Source organism: Rattus rattus, chromosome 6 (assembly GCF_011064425.1).
Source record: "Rattus rattus isolate New Zealand chromosome 6, Rrattus_CSIRO_v1, whole genome shotgun sequence".
Lineage (NCBI taxonomy): Eukaryota > Metazoa > Chordata > Mammalia > Rodentia > Muridae > Rattus > Rattus rattus.
The window spans coordinates 100,852,100-100,876,942 of NC_046159.1; the positions used below are offsets into that span (position 1 = coordinate 100,852,100).

Consider the following 24,843-nt stretch of genomic DNA (forward strand, 5'->3'; position numbering starts at 1 on the left):
CCTCAGGACATTGATTGGGGGTGGGGAAGTGCAGTCTGGGGCATGGGAACTGGCTTGGGGGTCCCAGGCCCTGCAAGGAGACTGGGGCCATCTGATTCTCGGGCTATCAGTCACCCAGGCACCACAGGATGCTCTGGAAGAGCTGAGAACAGAGTATCACAATGAGCTGAATCTAGCCTGGGGCTGAGGGGGAAAAGAGGGGAGCTCTGGCCAGTCCTACAGGGAGTGTCCTTGGCCTGACTGGACTTGGGCTGGTGGCACCATGGTTGGGAGCACAAAGAGACCTTTTACAGATTAGTCGGTGGATCTATAGATGAAGGCCTTTTCCATGGCTCCCGTGGTGGATCTTGGTGAAAAGAGGCAGTCCATGGTTTCGAGACATTTATTGTCATGGTGGAAAGTGGATGTATAAAACCATACCCCACTTCTCAGGGTGGGCCTGAGATTAAATATCTTTTGCAGGGAGGAGTGTCTGTGAAGGAAAGCTTATTGGCTAAGCCTCCAGGCCTTTAGGTACCTCATTAAATGGAGATCTGTCTTGAGCCTTCGTGACCACAGGTCATGTCCTCTACATGTAGAGGGGCTTGGGGCAGTGCCCTTTCATGACTGATGGCCACAAATCTATGGGGGCTGTGGCTAGTGACAGGGGCCTGTTTCCTGGGAACAGGCAAAGCACCTACTGTCCCTTCAGGGTCACTGGGGTTTCTAGCCTTGGCTTAACCAGGAACCAGGCTACCTGTCACAGTTCCACATGGCATTATCTAGGCAGGCATGGTACAGGAGGAGCTGAGAGTTCCACATCTTCATGGAAGGCTGCTAGGAGAATGCTGGCTTCCAAGCAGCTAGGATGAGGGTCTTATACCCACACCCACAGTGACACACCCACTCCAACAAGGTCACACCTCCTAATAGTGCCATTCTCTGGGCCAAGCATATACAAACCATCACACTGGTGTTATTTTACAGGTTAAGGCCAACCTCCTCTTCATATATAACTTGCTGCCCATCACATCCATGACCATGGCCTCATTGAGAGGCACTTCATGGCAAGGAGGCCTCCTTACTCCCCACTTACAGTCTTTGTCAGGCTCTGTTTCCTGTTTAAACCCATAAGGGAGGCAGATTCTCTTCATCCCAAACCAGGAAATGTGGCTTAACAGGGTCTGTACTGTTTTTCAATGAGGCTGTCCAAACACTGAGATTATGGGGTTGTTCAGTTTATGGGAACTGAGAGGTGACATAGAGTCAGAGTTGGCTTGGGCAACCCTGCCATATGGCTCCATCCCCACCCAGCCACCAATTAGGTCAAAAGTTCAGTTGGTTCGGAAAAATTAATGAGTCAAACTGGGTGTTTAGCATCATGCAGAGATCAGCCAAATCCCAATTTAGGAACAAGGAAAAAATAACAAAATAACCCTCCAGTCTGACTACTGATGAATGCTAACGCTTGAAACACTCTGCAGGGAGAAAGACAGGGTGTTTGCTTTATTCTCTGACCTGAGAGAAGTTCAGCATACCCTCCGATATCCGTGTGAATGGAGACACCACCTAAGTACAGTTTACACAGGCATAGCAATGTGCCTATGGCTGAAACAGTCATGAGGGAGAACCAGGCCAGGCAGAATGGGAAACAACGAGTCCTCCCATCATCTGAAAGCACTGATGGTCTGAGTGACTTCCCGAAACATCACCATTAAGTCCAAGTTGAATCCTGAAGCACACACTAGAGCCGGTATGAATCACACAGATTAACCACACCCACATTTCCGTCCTTAACATGTGTGCCAAAGTTCAGGTGTGGAAAAGGTAGCCTTTCAAGAAGGCGATGATATTTTAAATGACTCCCTTTTCCCCAAAGGGAGAGATCAAAGGCGATTCAGAGCTATTGAACGATTCCTTTAACACTCTCGAATCGGAGATTATGTTCACTCTTTTCCTTCGGTTTTTGCAAATTATTTTCTAAATATAATCTCTGATGGGTAGAAAGAAATATGAAGATCTTGGGCCACGTAATTACATCTTAATTTAGTAATTAGATGTCTTGATTGTCTAATTAAAGGACAAGAAGTCTGTACCTAATTACACATGCTAATTACTATGCAAGTCCGTGCCCTCATTATGTAACTGCACTTAGGAGAACACTGCCTGTGTGTCTCTGCACAAAATTCAGACATTTTCAAGCATATGGCACCAGCAGAGTGTGCCCTGTGCACAATCACAACTTTCCCTTACAGCCTGAACTCTGGTGCAGAACATGAGAGTCTTCAGCTAGGAAGTAACTAGGTAAGGCCTTCCTCAGCCAGAGTAGCCTGAGAACAGATCTGCAGAAGATTACCACTACCAGCGCAGGGGGCAGACTTGCAACACAGGCTCGATTTGTGCGCATCCCAATTCCTTCTCTGTAACCTGTTTTCATGTGCTCTGGTCACTGGGTCCACAGGCTGACCTCCAAATGTCTCCTCAGATGCCCAAGTCCATGGATTCCTTCAGGGATAGGGTGATGAGTTCCAAGAGACCTCCAGAACCTCAGAACCTGACTCTCCCTGGAAATAGGGTTGGTGTGAATGCGTTAGTTCTGAGAAGGTCATACTGAAGTAAATGGGACCTCCCATCCGAAAGAACTGGGATCTTTGTCAGAAGAGGTACATATGTTCACCTCCCTCACTGCTGTGACAAGAAGCAGCTTGAGGAGGAAGGGCTTATCTGGCCTGGAAGTTCAAACAGATCCAATCCTTTGTGTGTGTTGGGGGGGAGGGGGGGAAGGAGGCAGGAATGCAGAACAATCAGGAAGCAGAGTATAAGCCGGAAGTACGTCAGAGCTTCGAAATCGCAAGGCCTCCCCAAGAACTCACTTCCTCCAGCAAGGCTCCACCTCCTAAGGGTCCACAAACTTCTAAAACAAACCTCATCAACGATGGCAAGGAACCCATGAGCGATGTTCCACATTCAAATAACAAAACGACCCCCCGAAGACAGACACACAGAAAGGAAGCCAGATGACCATGAGGGCCAGAGACAGAGGGATGCTGCGGCTAGCCAAGGGAGGTCAAAGGTCATCAGAAAACTAATCAAAGGAAAGACAAGGAAGGGTTCATCCAGAGGGAACCTGGACCTGCCAACACCTTGATTTCAGACTTCCAGCTTCCAGACCTGAGAGACAATCAGCCCTCTGATAGCGCAGCTGTGGGAAGAAGTTGAGCGCTCCACTACTCACGGAGACATTCCAGTCAGTCAACGAAAATATTTTCAATTTCCCTTTCTTCCTGTCATTTTCAACATTGTCATTGTAAAAGAAATCGGTTTTTTTTGTGTCATTAAGTTCCGTGCCATCCAACAAGAGTACAGGTGGCCCGGCACGGCGCAGTGAAGAGCAGGTACTACGGCGCCGTTACGCAATCACCAGGTTGTGATACTTAAAAGAGCTTTTCTTTGACAGGGATTGATGGAAATATGCCCACCGCGACCATCCTGGACATCTGTCGTTGTTTATAGTAAGGACACTTTAGCCAGAAAGCATACATATAGTTCCACGTTAAGTTCTTCGGTTTAATTTTCACATCCAAGGCACTCATGACATGCTACCACACACAAACCTCGCGGTGCCACCGGGGAAGCTTAGGGCGTCCCTTCTCAAAATAAACCGAACCATGTGCATTCTTTTCACAGTAAGGCTAAGTTTGAAAGGTCGCAAGCTGCCCAGTCCCCTCAAAACTAAGCCATTCTCTTGACGGATTTTATGTAGGAGTTTGCCCATTGTTTAGACAAAGAAGCCACTGAGGATAAACCAGGAGGGGAGTTGTTGCTGTCTGAGACGAGATCTCACTATGGCCTCAAACTTGTAATTTAGCCGAGGAAGACTTACAACTCTGCACCCTCTGGTCTCCAGCTCCTGACTGCTGGGAGTGCAGGTGTGTACACTGCATCTGATTACACAGTTGGGCAAGCGCACTGCAAACGGGGCTCCATCCCCAGGCGCTGGAGGACGCTTGGTAGGTTTGGGTCCAATAGACTGAGGTTTAGGATGCCGGAAGCCAGTCAGAGGCCAGTCTGGCCTGCGGGTTCCCCCACGGTGTGTCTTGTAGCTGGCTATCATCGATGTCCTTCCTCTCCGCTGTGGCTCTTTCTTTCCCTTTCACAGAACCACGCCTACTACAATGCACGTAGATCCTTGTGTTCCCCATCTTAAAGCCTGAGAGAGCAAATCCGTTGTGCTGGTTTGAACTGAGTGATATCCCCCGTAGTCCTGGCATTTCAACACTTGGTCGCCAGTTAGTCGTGCTGTTTAGGGAACTTCTGGTGACGCAGACTTGCTGGAGGAAGGATGTCACAAGGACTAGGCTTTGAGATTAAGACCCTCCGGTCACTTCTAGTTCATTCTGTCTGCTCCATGCTTGTGGTTGTAGTATGAGCCCTCGGCCTCCTGTTCCTGCCACTGTGCCTGTACCTGCAGCCGTACCTCCAAAGCACGATGGACTCTTATTCCCTGAGGAGCTGTAAGCCCACACAAAACCCTTCCTTCTATCAGTTGCTTTTGGTCGTGGTGACTTACCATAGCAACAGAACCATAAGCAATACACCTCTCAATATAACTATTTCTATTGCCACTTGACTACCCAAGTATTGGTGAGGTCTGGCTGTGATGTGCTAATGAGAAATTCTAGAGAGATTAGCTGGGGAGGAAAGAGTCTCTCTTGAGGTTCGCTCTGTTGCCATCTATTGTAATGTGGAATGCTGGCCCCAAGGCCTGATTGCCCCCAGGGATGAGAGAATCTGCACATTGACTGAAACTATGTAACCTTCTCCCCCAAGTTATCCCTGATTGGTGAACGAAGCTGCCTATAGCCTATAGCTGGATAGAAGAGAGGTGGGGGTAACTAAGCAATGATATTCAAACATTAAGTAAAATAACCAAGCAGTTTCCATTTCCCTCTCAAACAATTGCTCCCTAGCCCTTGTGACTGAAGTCCATGCACATGCAGACCAATGGCGCAAGCCAGGAACCTCAGAGACCGAGTAGGCTGTATAATTGTTATAACTATGACTCGCCCTCCTAACTGGACATTAGACACCCCCATCCCATTTGGCTCAGGCAGAATGGTGACTGGCATCCAAGACCAGAGTGCTGGGTCTCAACGCTATCCAGGCAAGGAACAAAGCCTCCCCACCACCACCCAGCCTCCTGGAGCTGTCAGCTCTGCTGACACCTAGACTTAAGATCAACAAGGCATGACTATGCCAGAAATGAGCAATTTGAGCAATTCAGTAATAATTGCAGTGACTCAAAACATCAAATATATTTAAATGCATGAGCTCAAAACAACTCAGGCATAGGCATCACCTTCACAGCATGCGAAGAGACGAATTTCTGATACCATATTTGAAGCTTCCCCTATTGTTGGAAATTGGGGAGAAAATGTTTTTTTTTCCAGGCAGTGGTGGCCAAAGTTTTAATCCCAGCACTCAGGAGGCAGAGTCAGGCAGATCTCCATGAGTTCGAGGCCAGCCTGCTCTACAGATGGCATTTTAGGACAGTCAGAGCTACACAAAGAAACCCTGTCTCAAAAAACAAAGCCAGCTTTGATGCCCATGATCTACACAGCCAAGTAGGTAATAGTGTAGTGCCAGGGAAATGCTAGTGATCCCCCCAAAATGAGACAGGAGCCAATCTGATGCAACTCACAGCAGGGTCTACATTCTATTTGAACTAGCTCGTCCCCGCCCCAGTGTAGCAGCATTATGCAACACAGTTTTGGTGGTGGGGGAGCCCAGAATGTCTATGGGGCAAGGCTTTCTAGTAAGCAGCAAGCAGGGAGTATGTGTGCAGGTGTCTAATTGGAAAGTTCTATGGTCTTTAACATAATTGGCTGGTGCTGGGAGTCATATCATAAACTTAATTTCTGTTCCCCTCTGTATTAGTGCTCATTAGGCAGGGGGTGGGCTTGTAACCTTGGGGTGCAGGTTTGTTGGGGGAATAACCTAGAAATGCTGGTCTTGTTGAGGGAGTAACCTGAAGATGCTGGTCTTGTTGGGGATTAGCCTAGAGACTGGAACTAGCTAGGCTCGGGTTTTTTGGGGGGGACAACTTGGAAACTACTGCTAGGAACCAGCCTATTGGTTTATCTGAATTCAAACTTAGGTCAGGTTCTCTAAAATGAAGTCTGAACTTAAAGGGTTTGGCCTCTCATCCACCCATTTCTCTTGTGACTAAAAGGCTCAGTCATGGGACTTCCTGAAGCTTCATGTAAACAGTTAGTGACAGGGCCATGTCTTTGTGATGTCCCTGGGGCATGGGTAAGGGCCCATCCATGAGAGACAGAAGGGAATCTTGAGGCTGAATTCTCCTCCTGCTGGCCAGGATCTTCTTCAACTGTAAATGGATTTGGCCTCTCAATAGCATTCCAGAAACAATCATAATTCTAAGAGAAGTCACTAGTTAATGGCTATGAGTCCAGAGGGGTAACTTAGTTTTCCATTTTAACCCTAAGTCTTCAGGCAAGGAAAGCCAATAGAATCAATTTGCACTCACGAGCTTAATCATCTTACTCTTCCAAATTTATTCGTGTGTGTGTGTGTGTGTGTGTGTGTGTGTGTGAGAGAGAGAGAGAGAGAGAGAGAGAGAGAGAGAGAGAGAGAGAAACCTAAGCAAATTTTGCCATATCTCTGTCTCACCTCCCAATTCCCTTTTTGTGCCTTTTTTCCCCCAAAGGAAGATTTATGTGGTTATGACCATAAGTGAAAACTAGGACTGCTTCCATAAACAAAAACACTGGTAAGTTCTGTACAGTGACAGACTTAAGAGGCATGCATTAGAATCTCACCTCACAGCTGTGGTCCCCAGCCACTGTTTTGAGAGGACAGGACTCTCAGGTTGGTCCAAACAAGGCAACAGTGTAAAATGTGGTCTATTTATGGATCTGCCCATGGCCTAGTTGATGGTTTGACTTGATGGCTAGAGTCTGGCTAATGAGATCTCAGTCCTTTCTCAAAGCTCATGTGTTATCGTGGGTGGGATGAGCCTCTGTGTCCTGTCATAGTGTCACTACCTCAAAGAGCTGAGCTGCTGGATCTACACTTGGCCTTGGGTTTAGTCCAAGCTGTGGTCATGGTCTGTCCTCCGGGAGGGAAGAAATGCAGGAATGAAGGCCTGTGTGGCCCCTGGGGCTAATGTATCCAGTACCTTAGGAATGAAAAGAGCTACCAGGCTGGTAACTGCTCCCTTTGTGGCTCTCTGTGTGTTCCCACTCACCAGCACTGTTCGGGGTGCTGGGTGCCAGGCCATCATAGAGACTACCTCCAGCACATCCCGAGCCCAGGCATTCACAGCATAGACAAGCTCAACAGCAGATAGCGAAAGTGAGTTAAGCATTTGCATTGGGAAGAAGTGGGCCCTGTCAGAGGGGGCAACCTCAGTTGAAATCTATCATGTCTGTTCCAGTCATTCTGCTGACTACTGAGCTGTGGTTAGGAATCAGAAAGTATGATTCATAGTGCTAAGTTTGTTTCCTACAAACTGAAACAAAACAAAACCTCAGAGTCTCTATAAGGAGGCCCTCTCTCTAGGGTGTCCTAAACCAAGAGATGTGAGCGTTACATTATAGCCAAAGGACACAACATAAAGGTGCCTGAGGAGGAATGGGATGCAGGATATTGTCAGAAAAGCTTCAGGAAGAGAGCCTGACCGATGAGTGTGTTCTTTGCTGGTTGCCCCATTAAAACTCAGCCCCATAGGAAAAGATTCACCCAACACCCACTAGGACAGAAGGTATGGGGTGAGCTGGGTGGCACAGGAGGGACTGGCAAGGGAGGCCTGAGCCAGCCATCTTGTCTCAGTCTGAGCTCTCTGACATCACACGTCCAGCCATTAAAGGATCCTGGGACACTGTCCTGCCTTTCCGTGCAGTGAGAACTGAGGAAGACTGAGCCAAACAGAGGAGCCGTGGTGTGAGTGCTTTGTTTCTGGTGTAAAAGCAGAACAAAGCGATCAATGATGTCAGCGCGCCAGTTAAGAGGTTTTAATTATGAAATACTCCTGGGGTGGGTAGGGTGGCTTTTTAAAGTATTGCTTATTTGTCTAACTTTATCTAGACTAAGCTACTCCATCGACCAGAAAAACCAGTGATGATAGATGTTACATAAATAGATGAGCAGATGATAGGTTGACAGACAAGTGATAGATTGGTGGATGATAGCTATTAATTGAGCACAACACAACACAAAGTTGTTACTTAAAGCATTATAAGGTTTTATTTGATTTTTTTTTTAAACTCAATTGTGTGGTACTCAAGTGTGGACTTTAGATGACAACATCATTTTACAATGTCAAGAGGTTAGAAATCACTCTCTGAATGAGAAATGACAAGTTATCTGTCCTTTAACTGCCCCAATGCACATGCATATGTGCACCTACAAACACACACCTTTATGTGCACGTGTATACACACACACACACACACCACAGGAAGTTGCTTCCTTGTATGGATAGATTATAATTGTATTCATTTAAATGTTTTATTTTTATGTATATATTTGTGTGATCTGCATGAGTCTATGTGTACCATGTGCATGCAGAACTCAGAAGAGTGCATGGGACACCCAGAAACAGGAATTACAGATAGTTGTGATTCACCATGTGAGTGCTGAGAAATGAATCCCTCTAGAAGAGATCTATACATTCTTAACTGCTGAGCCATCTCTCCAGCCCCTACAATTAGCTTTCTAAAAGCTACCTCTTGCACCTGGGCAGCTGATGGGTCAGCAGACAGTAGACCAGACGTGGCATCCCAGAACAGCCTGTGTGCAGCCCTGACTACACCTGGCTGATTCTAGGAGCTGAAGTCTTGAGCAAGAATAGTATCTAAGAACCCGGACCTCCCTGTATCCTCCAGCACTGAGTTCTGCAGCCTCACTTAGAAAATGCCAAGGTAACAGAACCTTGGACACGCAAAGGGTGCAGGGAACAGAAGGCAGGATACAGAGCTTTGCAAAAGTGAAGAAGAGTACAGTCTCCTCAGATCAGAGGTGACATCACCAAGGAGCTACTTCTAGGACCTCATTCTTCCAAAAAAGGTCAGAACAAGATCATGGCCTCGGAGGCCATTTTACGCTATCTGCCAATTAGCAGGCTAGCCTCACAGATAAATAAGGCCTGAAGGTAGGGGCTTGTTTAGGTAATTGATGATGTTGTCCTCACTGGGGAATCTTAGCACATCAAAAGCTGTTGAGAAGCCAAAATTCACCTAGAGTCTTTATTAATCACGTTGTCAAGCTCAACAAAGGCCCTCTCGCTTTGCTAATAATCCCAGATGAATGAGGTAGCAGCCCTCAGTTAAATAAGGAAGCTATGGGGCTCTTAATTAATGTATCAAGGGGCTCAGGCACGCACTTTCACATGCTTTATTTTCATGAGAATGGTAGGAAGTACGGATAGAGCAGGTATTTCCCAAGCTTCTAGAGTACAAGGAAAATGAGTCCCTGGCTCCCCTGACGTTCACGGAAAGAGATCTAGAGACGTTAGTGGACCACAAGGTCAGAGTGGTCTTTGTCTAAGTTTGAGGAAGTTAATCATAGAGGGTGACTCTGGTAGTTTTAGCACTTCCTCCTGCCCTGAGCTTGACCTCTGCAGCCATCAAACTTCCTTCCCCCCAAGCTGTGGAGACAGCCTTTCCAGACAGCACCTCAGAAGCCAGCCTCCTGATAAGTGCTTCCCGACTGTCTGATTCCAGGCCATCTCTCCCAAGGTCCTGTTCACACTCAGACAAAACCACCTTCAGCCTCCTGAAAGGCTTCATGATGCTTTGCATTGTCCCTCTTTCCACCATCCAGGGCCTCAGGCAGCTCGAGTGTCTGTTGACACCTTGTCACACCTCAGACGCCAACTCAAGTTCCTGGGCGCCCAAGTCAGTACCACAGAACAACAAATGCCCAGGAAATGGTGGATTCGCTGTGGTATTAGTCAGATCTCACAGCACAGCCACCTTTTAAAGATCAGAGACCTGAAGGCCACTTGAAGTCAGGACGGAGTGGGGCTCTGAAAGCTACAGAATTCAAGTCAATGGTGCTTACAAAGCATGTGTGTCATACAGAAGAGACAGAAAAGAGCTCCTTCTATGAGCAACAATTGCGGGAGCCAGGGGTCCCTTTGGTCTTAAGGAAGCCACGAGGACTGTCTTCCAGCCTCATCCCGTCTAGACCGGGCTATCTTGAGTTAGTTACACTGACCTGTTTCCTATGCTCTTCTCCAAGGCCAGGACTAAGTGGAATCAAGAGAGACTAGAGCACAGGTGAGGGAAACCCTCCCTCTTGGGGATGTGACCATACCAACCCTGCTCTTGTGGCCCACACCCCAGCTGTCTCTTCCCCTGCCCGCCCTTTCCTGGTGTGTCCATCTTCTTCCCCCACTTGGCAAGTCAGTCCCACCTACTCTTTGGCCTTCCACTCCAGGATGCCTTTCCTGACCACTCAAAGGGCTTCATGGCATCCCCCCCCCCCCCGTGGAGAGGCATGCCAGGGAAACTGGGAGACTATGGGACGTGGTTTATCAGAGTGCAGTCCTGCCAACGTTCATGGCTTATTGGATCCGATCCCTCTCCAGCTGGTGGGTTAGTCATCTGAAACTAATCCTTTGTTTTCATGAAATCCTTAAAGAACCCTAAGATGATGTCATGTAGGAGGGGCATCTGCCTCAGGTGAATGCCACCAGACTTAAGGGAGGCCCCACAGAAAGCAACAGGGGCTCAAGCCTCTGTGTTCTACGGATAAGAGGACCCATGCTGAGCTTTCCTTAGGCGGGGAGCCCCTTGGAGTTCTTCCTGGACAGAAGCTCCTGCCTGCTCTTCCCCATGAGTGAGATGTGCTCCTGTCATGTCCTGTTTGAGAGAGGAGAAGTCTGAGTCTCAGAGAGATGAAGCAAGCAGCCCAAGGACACACAGCTAGCAAGAAGCAGAACCAAGATTCAAACCCAGGCTGTCTGGCTGAGGTGTCTACACTGCCATGTCACCTGCTTTATATAAAAGTAAAGGAATGAATGGAACCCAAGGCATCTCCAGGGGAAAGGCTACAGAAAGCCACACTTTCTTGTTAAAAGGTAAAAACCCTGTGGAAAGAAAGCTATTATCCCAAAATTATCACCCCATAGGTCAGATCAGCCACAGTTTAAAACCCTGTGGAAAGAAAGCTATTATCCCAAAATTATCACCCTCATAGGTCAGACCAGCCATTGCTCCAGTGAAACCCTGACATGTGAAATCAGAACACAAACATGTGGCCTTGTGCAAAAGACCTAAAGGAAAGTCCTTTGGCCAATTGAACTAGACATCTCTGGCCATCCAAGGTTGGTACAAAGAGGCACTGGACATTGTCATGGGTGCACAAAATGACTCCAAGTTCCTTTGTATCTAACCTAGTAGGCATCCAAAAAAGCCATTAATCCCAGCACTCTGAAGGCAGAGGCAGGCACATCTCTATAACATGAGCTCACGACCAGCCTGGTCTACATAATGAGTCCTGGGGCATCCAAAGGCAATTGGATAATGCAAGGTTGAAGCATCAGCCACAGCCTGACTTTACCAAACCTCACTGCCCATTGCTTGTCCATGCATATGGTCTAGTTCTCACTCGGTTGAACTCTGAATCAGATGCTCAGACCCACAGAACATGCCTGGTCCTTCCCCATGAACAGAGAAGTAGTTGTGGCCTTTGGCTTGGCCCCTGCATCTTTGAAATCTTTTCCGCTTTTTGTCCTGCTCCCTGTTCCCCATCCTGCCCTTATCTTCCCACCTGTATCAGTGAACTCCTGTTGACTACTCCCTACAGATCCAAGTGATTTATACCAACACACATCTACATCCCAGCATTTCTGGGAGGGTCCGGAATCTGATGCAGGGTACTGTACAGTCAGGGTCTCTAAAACGTCCACTTGAGCAGGGACTCTGCTGCTGCATTCACTTACGTGCTGTTGGTGGGGGTTGCTCCTCAGACTGGCTGTTCCCCCTGATTAAACACTCCTACAGAGTAAGAGCCCAAGGTGAATGTCTGAGACTTCCATAACCTGCTCTTGGATGTGACAGGCTCCAGTTTCTTGGGCCCACTTACTCACTCTATTTAAAAAGGGAGAAGACTACGCAAGGCCAGGCATCCCAGGGCAGGGGTTATGAGGGCCTACTCCATCATCTGCATCCCAGCAGCCACAGATGCAAAGCTAGGTCGCCGCCTTGCAAAGCCTCGGAGGGTCTTTTTCAGACCACTTATCAACCCTGTCGGGTCTGTGGCCATTCCCTCCCTCCCACGGAGGTGTTATAGGAGAACACTTGCCACGTTTGCTGCTTGTTCTGTCCTGGGTGCTGCCCCCAAAACCATTTGCATGTCACCACAGGACGAGCTCAATCTGCTCGGCTTTTCCTAGAAAAGTAAAATCAAGGGAACTTCAAACAGGAAGTGTATGGACATGGATTGAAGATGTCAGAGAATCATGGGATAATAATAGCTGACATTAACAAACTTTATAAGCCAGGCAAAATGCTGACCTGTAAGGGAATATGATAAAACATGAGAAATTTGTGCCCTGTGTACTATTTCCTGTTGTGTTATCTTGTATGAGAGTGAAATCAGATCTTACTCTGTAGACTAGGCTGGCTCAAGTTCACCATGTAGCCCATAATGGTCTAAAACTCAAGGCAAACCTCCTGCCTTAGCCTGCCAGGTGCTAGGGTCACAGGTTTGAGTCACCACACCTGATAACATCATGCCTGGTAGTGTCCACCAACGTTCTCACTATGCCAGTTATACAGAGAGGAATGCTGGGCTGGCTTAGAGTCCAGTCACAAGACTGACCCCTTGGCCGATGGGCAGGCTGCAGAGAGGAGGGCCTTCAAGCCGAGCCTCTGCCTTGCCTCAGCAGGCCTCTTGGGGTGAGGAAACTTGATTCTTTTCCTTGGGCATCCAAGTAATCACACACACTGGGTGGCTTAAACAACAGAGACCCACTGTCTTCCATGGGAGGCTGAATGTAAAACTGAGAGTTGGCAGGGCCGAGTGCCGCTGGGGAGTCTGGGGCAGTGCTGAGTGCCGCTGAGGAGTCTGGGAGCATGGCTGAGTGCCGCTGAGGAGTCTGGGAGCATGGCTGAGTGCCGCTGAGGAGTCTGGGAGCATGGCTGAGTGCCGCTGAGGAGTCTGGGGCAGGGCTGAGTACCGCTGAGGGGTCTGCAAGCAAACTCTATAGTTTCTGGAAGTTGCTAGTTGTTGGCTTTCTCTGGCTTGTACAAGTGTCACTCAAACTTCTCCCTGCCTCCAGCCTACCTCCCTGTCTGAATATGTATCAGAATGTCTGTCCTATAAGAGCAATAGCCCAGGTTTGGGTCCTCTCTAGTCCATCTTTACTGGATTATATCTACAGGGACCCATTTCCTAATATGGTTGCACTGTGAAGTTCCAGAAGACATGAGTTTTGGGAGGGACACTGTTCAACCTACTCCAAGGGCCATCAAAACTTGCAGTTAATTCACATGTATAGAAGTATGTACTGTATGTGTTTGGCATGTTTAGGTATGTTATTTGTGCAGTCTGGGTACAATGTGTGCTCATATGTGTTATGCACTGTGTGTGCAGTGTGTGCATATGGTGTGTGTTATGTGTTATATATAAAATGTTTAATGTATATGTGTAGGGTATGTATATTATGTGTGTGTTGTATATTTATAGTTTGCATGTAGTATGTTCATGGTATGTGTGGCATATGAGTATATTACATATGTAATGTATATGGAATCTATGCTATATGCATGTATGTGATGTCTATGTTACATATATGTAGTGTTACTATAGGGGGTATGGAGGAATGGCTACTCTGTGTGTGTGTGTGTGTGTGTGTGTGTGTGTGTGTGTGTGTGTTTTATGTGGCATGTATGGTGTGTATATGCTGGGGTGGAGGCAGTGTCTTTACTACTCCAAGAACAGAGTTGGTGAGACAGAAAGAAGCTCCACTCCAAAGCCATTTTGTTATGGTCTCACACTCAGTGTCCTACTTTTCCAGTTTTCTATTGGTTTTTCTGCATATTATTGACAACACTAAGCTATATTCTAGGTGGCTTAGTCAGCACTCTTTTAGAGGTAGAAAGACAATTGTGCCTAGTGTCTGACCCTGGATTGCAAAGCCCCACTGCTCAGACTCCCAGAAGCTTCCCGGGAGAAGGGACAACTCACGGCAAGGAAGAGCATGTGGTGTGACAGGTATCTCTATTTTATCTTTGAAACTCAAATTCACAGTGTGCCACAGGCCTGGGACAAGAGGATGTCTCCTTTCTTCTAAAAGCCAGTAGCCGACACCCAGAGTTAGTTACCAGAAATAAACATTTTACCCTGACTGATGCTCTAGCACCCATGAGAGAGTCTCTGGAGTTGTTTGCATTTCAGACCGTTCTTGACATAACTACACCCATACATCCTCTGCCTGGTGCAGAGCAACGTTCTCCACCACAGCTCGTAGTCAGCACGGATGTGCACGAGCTGCTGTGTGTCAGACACGGCAAGCACGCTGCACCCAGGCTCCTCAGGCTCTGCCTTCAGCTGCGCCTCTCCCCTCCGGCCGTCCTGGACTGGAGCTGAGAGCTCAGGGCTCTCTGAGGTGTGCTCCATCCTCCATCAGCCAAGGCTCTGCCCCTATCATTTCCCTGGGCGGGAAATTCCTAGGCCCAGGTCCAATCTGAGTCCTGCACTGAATTCTGGACTGCTTCAGGACCTCTTGATGCCAGCTCATCTCTCCACAGCCAAGGCCCGCTATGCCCCCCTCCCCCGCCTGTGTCTCAGCTGGCAGATTCCACTTGGTATTCGGTTTGCTGAGATTCACTATTTTCATTTATAATCAAATTCCAAATGTCCATGAGTCTTAAGCGGGTGTTTTGCTTAGTTTTGTTTTGTTGCTGTTTTGTCTTTTGCCAGAGATAAGACTCAGAGTGTGTAATCTCGGACTTAGAACAGGGGTGTTTGAAGGCTGTCAATTCTTCAGGAGTTTTCTGTATCAAATTATACAGCAGCATTCTTGGCTCCAGCAGGGCCAGTCCCTCCCATTACAGGGTGGAGGAGTCTTTTTCCTCGACTCATAAGGCAGTCCAGAGTCAAAGCCTCCACCATGTTGCTGTCTCTTTCTCTGGGTTCCGCATTCTTGCAATAGTCCAGGGCAGGCTTTCTCAAACCTCAGCCCTACTACAACCAGGTACAGCAAACACACCCCACTCTCAGCGCAGAACAGAGCTCCTCCAACTAAGACACATACCATGGGAAGACTAAATGTCATTGAGACTGAGTTCGGGGTGGCTTGTTACAGCAATAGCTGACTGATACAGCTACATTCACTTCATTTCTCCGGACTTTCATTCCCACATCTGTAAAATGGGACCACTGGACCATAATCGGTAAACCCAGCCTTTTTACTCACGAGGCCCAAATAATGTCTGTGCTAACTGGTGGCTATGACACATGCCCGATAGTGCCAGAAACTAAGCATCCTAGAGACTAAGACTGCCAACGTTAGTGGTAAAGGAAGGGAAGGTTTTAATTGAGGCTATGAACTTGGGACATATTGGGGTTCTTGGAGCGAGCTGTTACAGTGGGAAATGAAGTCCCCCTGTAGAGCTGTGGTGGTCTGAATGTCCCCCGTAGATTTAGGAACCTTGACACTCTGTGATGCTGTTTGGGGAGGCCGTGGAACCTGTACAAGGTGGAGCCTTGCTAGAGGAAATACAACATGGGGACAGGCTTGTACCCCAGCTTCTTTTGGCTTTCGCCACTTCCTGCTTATGGTTGAAGATCTGAGCTCTCGGTTTCCTGCTTCAGCTGCCATGCTTGCCTGCTCAACATGATGGACTCCCCTCTCTCAGGAACCATAAGCCAAAGTGAACTCCATCCCATAAGTAGTTTTTGGTCACAGTGTTTTATTGTAGCAGCAGGAAGTAACTAATACAGAAGTTGGTACCAGGACTGTGAGGTGTGGCTAACACAATCAGTCCTGACCACATTCTTTTGGGCAAGATGGTGGAAGGAGTTTGGAACTTTGGGCTGGAAAGGCTGTTGAGTGCTTAGAGTTAAATAGGCTGTTCTGTAGGAGCTTGTAAAAGAATGTGGGACGGGATGCAGATGGTGAGGCCCTGGCTTGCAAAATTAGCCAGAGGAAAGTTTTTGAACGGACTGTTCAAAAAGCCCTCACTTTCAAAGAGATGGGGACTGATAGCCACCTCCTCTCCAGCATCTAGAAAATAAAAGGTTCAAAGCTGGCTGATAGGACTCTATCAGGGCCATTTGTGTGATATAGTTTAATTAATAATAGGAGGCTTCTGGTGGGCTGTAGCTGAAGAGTCACCTGTTAACAAGAGACTAACACCACTGAAGTCTGTGGACCATTTTCATGATTAATGATTGACATAGGAGGGTCCAGCCCACTGTGGGTGGGGCCACCCCTGGGCCAGTGGTCCTGGGTAGTTTAAGAAATCAGGCCCAGCAAGCCATCAAAAGCAAACCAGTAAGCAGCACCCTACAGGCTCTGCTTCAGTTCCTGCCTCCAGGTTCCTGCCCTGCCTGAGTTCCTGCTCTGACTTCCCATCATGATGGACTGTAGCCTGCAAGCCAAACAACCCCTTTTCTCCCCCCAGGTTGTTATTGGTCAGCGTTTCACCACAACAACAGGATCCAAACTACACAAAGAGCTGAAAGGTAAGTTGGCAAGCTGGGGGATTGGGTGGGGTCCTCTCAAGTCACTTGGCTGACAAGGGAAGGAAGAATGGAATGGTGGTGGGTAGAGTATATATAGTCAAGAAAAAGAGGTGGGTAAGTGGTTGGTTGTGGATAATTTGGTTAGCTGGCTGGTTGTCTGGTTGGTTGGTTAGTTAGTTGAATAGTTGGTTAGTTGAATGGTTGGTTGGTTGGTTTGTTTATTGGTTAGCTGACTGGTTGTCTTGTTAGTTGAATGGTTGGTTGGTTGGTTGGTTGGTTGGTTGGTTGGTTGGTTGGTTGATTTATTGGTTAGCTGATTGGATTTGAGATTTGGTCTGAGATAGAAGATAAGTAAATCATAAAGAAACCTCTTTGGTAGCCCGGTGACGGATGAAGAGAATCAGGGCTGCTACTACGATCAGGGAACACAATACCTGAACTACGAGAGACTAGAGGAAGGCTTCACAGAGTTTATGTGCCAATTGGCCATGCACCATTTACTCTTCTCAACCCCAAAGGCAAGGCAACCAGCAACCAATGAAAGGACAATCCCATGAAAGGGGATGTGGTTCCTCCCTTCCATCCAGGTGATGAATATAAACTTGACACAGAGAAACTTGAACATTTTCTGTGACTCGGACTGAGCCTGGAAATTGTGTTGCAAAGCAGTTTTTCGGGACATAGACTTTGAAATAACTAAGATCTGACAGGGGTTAAGCATGGCTACCAGTGGGTTATACCAGCACATGCTATTGGTATAAAGCATACTGTTCAAAAGGCCCTCACTTTCAAAGAGATGGGAACTTATAGCCACCGCCTCTTCAGCACCTAGAAAATAAAAGGTTCAAAGTTCAAGGCTGGCTGTGATGCTCCTGCACTGCCTTTCTTCAAAGAGAGAGAGAGAGAGAGAGAGAGAGAGAGAGAGAGAGAGAGAGAGAGAGAGAGAGAGAGAGAGAGAGAATGAACATGCACACACACTTAGGTAAACTGAGGCACAGTATCTTTCCTAGGTTACTTACGGTCTGAAGGTCATAAGGCCAGTCAGGATTTGAACCCAGGTCATCCACAAAGCCCTGGCTCTGAGCCATGATAGAAAGTGGGAAAAGCAGGCCAAAGTGGTGTCTATGAACTGGTAAGCCACGAGTGCACTTGAGAGTGTACTGTTCTCCTAAATGGGTTCAACTGCCCACTTTTTCCTCTCACGGTGCCTCACATCTTTTCTCTACTAAGTGGAACAGAGATGAACTTCAGTCCACACCACAATGTAGCTTGAATTACAATGGCAAAATCTCTTAAGATCCAGAAGAAATCTCATCAAATGAGGGTGGTGGCTGGTCCCAGTCGTGCACAGCCAGACTGAGTGTTATTCTCTAAGATGACAGAGAGTCAAAGAACAGTGACCATGTGCTGGGTGTTCATTTATGTCCCCACAAAGCCCTGTGAGTCGTGTCTTTTCCTTCAGCTCAGTCGACCAGATCAGAGGCCTTCTGCACAATAGGAGCGCATTGAGTGCTTGGCCCCATTACTGAGTATTCCAATAAAGCAAGTAATGCTGGACCTGCCTTGGGGACCCACCTTCAGACGGGGAAGCTGCTGGGTAATCAGGAAGAGAGTTGATAACGAGTGTGAGGAGACAGGAGCCTGGAGAAGCAAATAATGAAGCTGTCCGCCTGTGAGGAGGTGAACTTCCCACCACAGGAAGGGAAGTAGGCAGTAGCCATGGTGCGCAGAGCACCTGAGACCAAGAGTAGGAACAGCTGAGAAGTGTCGGGAGATGTCCCAGGAGCCCTCGGGAGCCAGGGACAGTTGAGTTGAGAGAAGAAGGTATTTTCCACACTGAGGTATGGTTAGCTGTTGTGGGGTCTCCTGACGGCAGGTGCAGAGTGAATTTGAGGAACTGGAGACAGGGTAAGCGGGTTAGGGGGCTCCCCCAGCCTCAGATGCTTTAGAAGTCCTCAGCTGTAGGAGAGCAGAGAGAGAAGGGTGGGTCTAGGGCCACCTAGGAAGGTAGACCAGCTGGACTGATGACTGTTTGGTGGTAGGAGTCAGAGGTGGGGCCAAGGGCAGGGGACAAGACAGAGTCCCAGAGAGCAAGTGGGTGGTCAGGTAGGAAGTGTGAGTGTGCAGAGAGGGGGCTATTGAATCTTCTCTAATCCACAGGGAAATGAGAAAGGAAGTGTGACCTTCCCAACATCACTCTGCAGGAGATTGTTGGTCCCTAAAGGAAAGGTCTGGCTGATTCCCACCCAGAGCACAACACTTTTCCTGAGAACGTTCCATCCTCTGCTTCCATAGTCCAGGGGATGTGGTTACTACAGTGCCTAGTGTGTGTGTGTGGTTGTGTGTGTGTGTGTGTGTGTGTTTGTGTGTGTGTGTGTGTGTAACTGATTATACTCCCTTCTCAGTGCTTTACAGCCTGTGGCCCACTGCTTATTGATTAGTGAAGGTGGGGGGCATGGTATGTGAGGTATTTTCCACATCTCAGGGAGCCTAAGGTAAATTGTGCATTCATTGACAATACAAGGGTGCAGGTTAGCTAAAATGTCAAGTCTTTTTTGCTTGGGAGTCGAATGATAACTTGGCCCACTGATGCTGGCTTTCTCATTGATCAGCTCTGCTCCTTGGCAGAGTTTCCAATTGGCTTGAATCTGAATAATTACGATGGGGAAGATCAATCAATCTCTACATAAATACACATTGTGGTCAGGACAACAGAGCACTGGCCCTGTGGGGACAGTCATATCAACAGTAGATGCTGGTGAAGAAGAGTTTAGATGCTGTCGCTCTAAGCAGCTGGGCTGGTGATCAAGAGGACAATGTAAAGCCATGTCTGCTCTTTGATGCCTCTCTATGGGTCCATGGATACCTCTTCTCCCTCCCAGGGGACCAGGGTGCTCTACACACCCACCACCTGCACCACTAACCATATCTGCATTCCCTCCATCCCATCTCTCCTACTCTTGTTCTCGACCTTCTAATGTTTTATCATCCTAAATCCATGGGACAGCATATGCATGAGGCAGACCAGTGAGAGTCCAGGAAACCTCTGGCATTCAACACTTGAAGGAACGGAGGATTTATTTACTCTTTCAAGTAGAAGACATAAGCAAGGCAGTCTGCCAGGTGCTGAAAATACAATGGCACATAGGAGAGAAACTTGCCCTGCCCTCCCCTGCATATACAAGTGCACATTTGTGCACATACAGCCATAGGCATGACAGTGTCCCATGAAGCAAGAGTGCTGTCTCAGATAGGCAGGCATCTCGCTGGTGACTGACATTTACTGAGCAGGTACAAGGTACTTGTGGCCTTAACTCAGATGCTGCCCTCAGGTCAGGAAGACAGGATATGTATGTACAACAAAATGATGCTGTAGCATCCAGAGGGAACAGGGCAGAAATACAAGGCTCATTGCGGGCCGGCCTGGTTGAAGAGTCCTTTATGGAAGGAGAACAGGAAGCCAGGCTTTTGAAGGGTGGGCAGGATGTAATGAAACAACCGGGGGAGGTGTTCTGGCAGCAGGGCTTGTGGGAGAGGAAGGTGCTGTGTGGTAGGTAGGAGAGAACAGCAGGAGAAGACTTTAGGGTAGTCTCCGATCAGAATGTGGAGGCTGCTGCAGATGCGGCGTGGTGAGGTGCCGGCTCTCTCGGCCTCTTTCTCCCAGGTGTCTTTGCGAAATGCTCAGAAGGTAGGGTGTTGGTGGAGGGGAAGCCGCTATTTCTAGGCGGTTGGCTTGACTTTTTGGATAACCTCTGATACCATTTTCCCATTTTCAAAAAAATAGGGGACTAGCCTCCTCCTGGGTCTTTGTTCAGGCACGGACTGTCCATGGAGATGAAACTTCAGAAGTATGTTTTGTGTGGGGATGGGTAGCCCAGTAGTATGGCCTGGAGCTGGACTCTGCTTAGGTTGGTGACAATCTACAAATGCCAAGGGCTCCAGAGGCATCCTGGCTCCACAGTCCTCCTCACCTCAGCAACAGCATGAGCATCTGCCCTTTGTCTCTCGGCTCTACAAAGACACGTTCCCTGCAAATTATCCCTGACATGAGGAACAAGTCCCTGCAAGGCTCCTGGGGTTCCCAAAGATGAGTGTGTACTTTAAATGGTGAAGGATGACCTATTTGTTTTGGGGCTGTCTGGGAATGGGGGAAGGAAATACTTAATAGGTCCGTTTCTGGGAAAGTCACTTCTTCCTAAGCAAATAAACATCAAACAGGTACCGGAGTAGCTGAGTGAGACACAGACAGAAAGCTGACTCTGCTTTGTTGATGTAAGAAGCAAGGTTCTTGTTTCATTTCTGTCTATTATGCGTTTGATGCCAAATGGCCCCCACAGCTCATGTGTTTGAATGCTTGGTCCCCAGTGGAGAATGCGTGTGGACCCTTTGGGACTATAGCCTAACAAACAAATGGCTGAGCATCAAAGGTGACAGCCATTCCAGAGTCTGGCCTGAGGTCCATCTTACTGATCCACCAAGAAGTGAAGTAGCCATGCCATAGGGGCCCCTTTGGCCACCATGCTGGAGGAGTCATGCAGCAAAATAGACCTCTCCCTGCTTAAATGCTGCTGTAAGTGATTTGATCACACTACCTAAGAGCAGCTGATACCCCTGCTTCAAGACTAGGTGCTACCAAAGGCCTGAATTCCTTCCCAGTCAGTAAAGGGCATCCCATACAGCATGAAGACCTGAATTCAGATTCCTAGCATCCCTGTAAGAAGCCAAACAAGCCATCATGCACCTGTAATCCCAGCACTGGGAAGAAGCAGAGACAGGAGGATCCCTGGTACTTGCTGGCTAGCCAGCCTACTCAGTTGATGAGCTCCAGGTTCATTCAGCAAGAGTCTGTGTCAAAATGATGATGGTGGTGGTGGTGGTGGTGGTGGTGGTGGTGGTGGTGATGATGATGATGATAATGGTGGTGAAGGTGGTGGTGGTGATGGTGGTGGTGGTGAAGGTGGTGGTGGTGGTGGTGGTGGTGGTGGTGGTGGTGGTGATGATGATGATGATAATGGTGGTGAAGGTGGTGGTGGTGGTGGTGATGGTGGTGGTGGTGGTGATGGTGATGATGATGATGATAATGGTGGTGAAGGTGGTGGTGGTGGTGGTGGTGGTGGTGATGTAGAGGGGCTGGAGAAATGGCTCAGCAGCTAAAAGCACATTTTCTCTTGCAGATGACCCCAGTTCAGTTCCGAGCACCCACATCTAGACTCACAGACACCTGTAATTCCAGCTCCAGGGAATTCAATGTCGTTTTCTAGCCCCCAAGGGCATCTGCCATTACCACCCAAGTACATACACGTAACTTTTTAAAATGAAGGTAGAGAAGCAATGGAGGAGGACACATGATGTTGGCCTTTTGCCTCTGTACCCACATGCATGTACACACACACACACACACACACACACACACACACACACACACACACACCTCTGCCCGGTGCGTTTGGCTGTGGAAGTCAGCTTTCCACAACTGGTTCATTTGCCTCCATGAGCAAATAAGCAAATAGGCTTTATTATGTATAAACACCTTTTATTTGGATTGCAAATGCTATTAGCCAGTTTAATTACCTATTTGCCAAATTGGGAGCTATTTTTAAGAACCAATCCACTCTGGACAAAGATGCTTTGCCCGAGGGCTTCCCAGAGCCCACACCCAGACACCTCGTGACTCCCCACAGCAGAGTCCTAAGGACACGGTTTCTGATAGTGGCGGATCTGCAGAGAGGCTCAGCCTATCAGGAAAATGCCTCTGAAGGTCATAAAATGCATCTGGCTGTATGAGTTCTGGTGCGTATGCTAAAATAATCAGTCACGTTGCTCTACAGTCACACCTCGTACTCCCGTTCTGGAAAATCAATAAAGTGAGAAGAAGGACAGAGTCACCGTGCATGACTATTGAAAAGAGAAAACAAAACAAACGGCCCATAATATTCTGTGGAAATAGTCCTGAAGGAAGGACCTCGTTCTCATAAGCAGGCTTCATTTTTATCTCCACACTCATCAATGCCTTATTAAACTGAAGTACCCAGGCACAGATGCAAGAAATCAGAGAGAAAGAGCAGCGCCCGTCCCTCTCCGTGTGCTCTGAGACACTGGGAAATATCCTTTGAAACGTGTTCCTAAACTGGCACTCTGCACACTCCTACTGTGCTTTCCACTGACTCTTATCACCTTTGATGGGTTGCTGGGATCCTGTCCCGCCTGCAACGCTCTCCCTCCTCTCCACTGCTCACTCTGTTCTTCCCTACGTCTGCCACCAACATCATGTCTGACTGGTGGGTGATTCAGGAAGACTGACAGGGCTGGAGACACAGCTCAGCTGAAAACGTGCTTCCTTAGCATGCATCAGGAGGTCCTAGGTTTGATCTCCAGGACCATGTAAAGCCAGGCATAGTGGTACATAGTTGTCATGGCAGCACTTAGAAGACAGAGGCAGGAATATCAGAAGTTTGAGATCATCCTAGTGAGTTTGAACTATAAGAGGCTCTGTCTCAAAAGCCAACCGACCAATCAAATAAACAAGCAAACAAAGCAAGCAAGGCATGGTTGTATATGCTGCTAATCCTAGCACTCAGGAGACAGAGGCAGGGAGATCTGTGAGCTTAGTATTTTCAGTCCATAGCCGCATTGTGCTCGCTCACACGCATGCGTGACACCACTGCTCCACACCTCGGCAGGTTTAGCTGGGCAATCCGCCAGCGTCCACCCAGGGCACCCTTAATTAAGCAGTTGCTTTTCGAGTGTTCCCAGTCCAAGTTCCAGGCCAACCAGGGCAACATGTAAGACCCTGTCTCAAAACACCAAACAAACAAAAAGAAAAGTAGCAACAATAACAGCAAAAGGCTGGGGGTCTGGAACAGCTGTTAAGAGCACCGGCTGCTCCTCCAAAGGACTGGGGTTCAATCCCCAGCACCCACAAGCTACTTACAATGTCCTGTAACTGCAGTTCCAGAGGATCTGACTCCCTCTACTGGCTTCCTCCTGTACTGCATAATACATGTGTAAAACACTCATAAATAAAGAGAAGAAAAGAAAAGAAGAGAAAAAGGAAAGAAAAGAGAAAAGAAAAGGCTGAGGGCCTGGGCCTCGGAGAGGAGACGTGATAGCCATTCACTCACGAGGCTCCAGAGGAGGCCCAAACTGCTTCTGGGGTGTAGTTCCAGGCTTCCAGGGCACTGTCAAGCCCAGGGCACTGTCAATGCCAATTTGCATGAGAGGGAAACCCGAACAAAAGAAAGAATCATCATTTGTGGGTCATTTGGGGTTTATCTAATTTTTCAGGAGCAGTAGCTAGGTCCACATACACATACATCAAACAACACTGAAGCCATTGAGTCCAGACCCAGAAGGCTCAGCGCCCTCCTTTGCCGCTGGCTACAACATGCCCACGTGCTTTGGTAGCAGTCCTTCTCAGGGTGACACTCCTGCCGCCTTACTGCACAAATATTCTGCTTGCTGCTCCTCTGATGTTGACCTTGGATCCAGAGCTCATTGTGGACCCTAATTTTGCCACTAAACTCCATAGATTTCTTGTCCTGTGGGGACCAATACACCAACCCTCGGAACCTCGGGGTCTAAAAAGAGCCACTTTAATCTCTCAGCCTCTCTGTAGTAGTCTTCACTCTCCGCCAGCCCACAAATACATCTAGTCATTTTTCCCATGGGAAGAGCGTGGCTTTCCCTCCCACCATGGCCATACACGGCCTTACTTCAACAAATGAATGTGGGAATCCCGGAGTACATGAAGTCAAATAGGCTTTTTTTTTCCCCTGTGGAACTTTCCGGGGCCCATGATCTTCTATGAGTCTTCTATGAGTGGGAGGTGACCAATCTTCAGTCTGTAAATAGGACATCATGAACCTGGACATCTTTCCCCGCTACCTTTGATTATATCAGAAATCACAGTTGTCCCTCGGTATCCACCTCGCCTGATTTTCAAGAACCCCCAACAGACATCAAAACACAAGATTCTCTAGTCCCTCACAGAAAATGATCCAGGCTTTGCATATAATCAGTACACGTCCTACTGTGTGCTTAAATCACCCCTAGATGACTTATACTAGGGAGTGGTGGGAAGGCAGAGTCCGCACATGCTCAGTACAGGTGCACGCGTCAGAGGCCTAGCTCCATCGTGTGCAAATG

General features: G+C 48.0%; 1 protein-coding gene across 1 annotated transcript in view; it reads right to left on the minus strand.

The window, feature by feature from the left end:
* The window catches only part of Tbxas1 (thromboxane A synthase 1), a 168,371-nt gene that overhangs the window by 137,584 nt on the left and 5,944 nt on the right, over positions 1–24,843 (minus strand). The gene's annotated exons all lie outside the window — the stretch shown is intronic.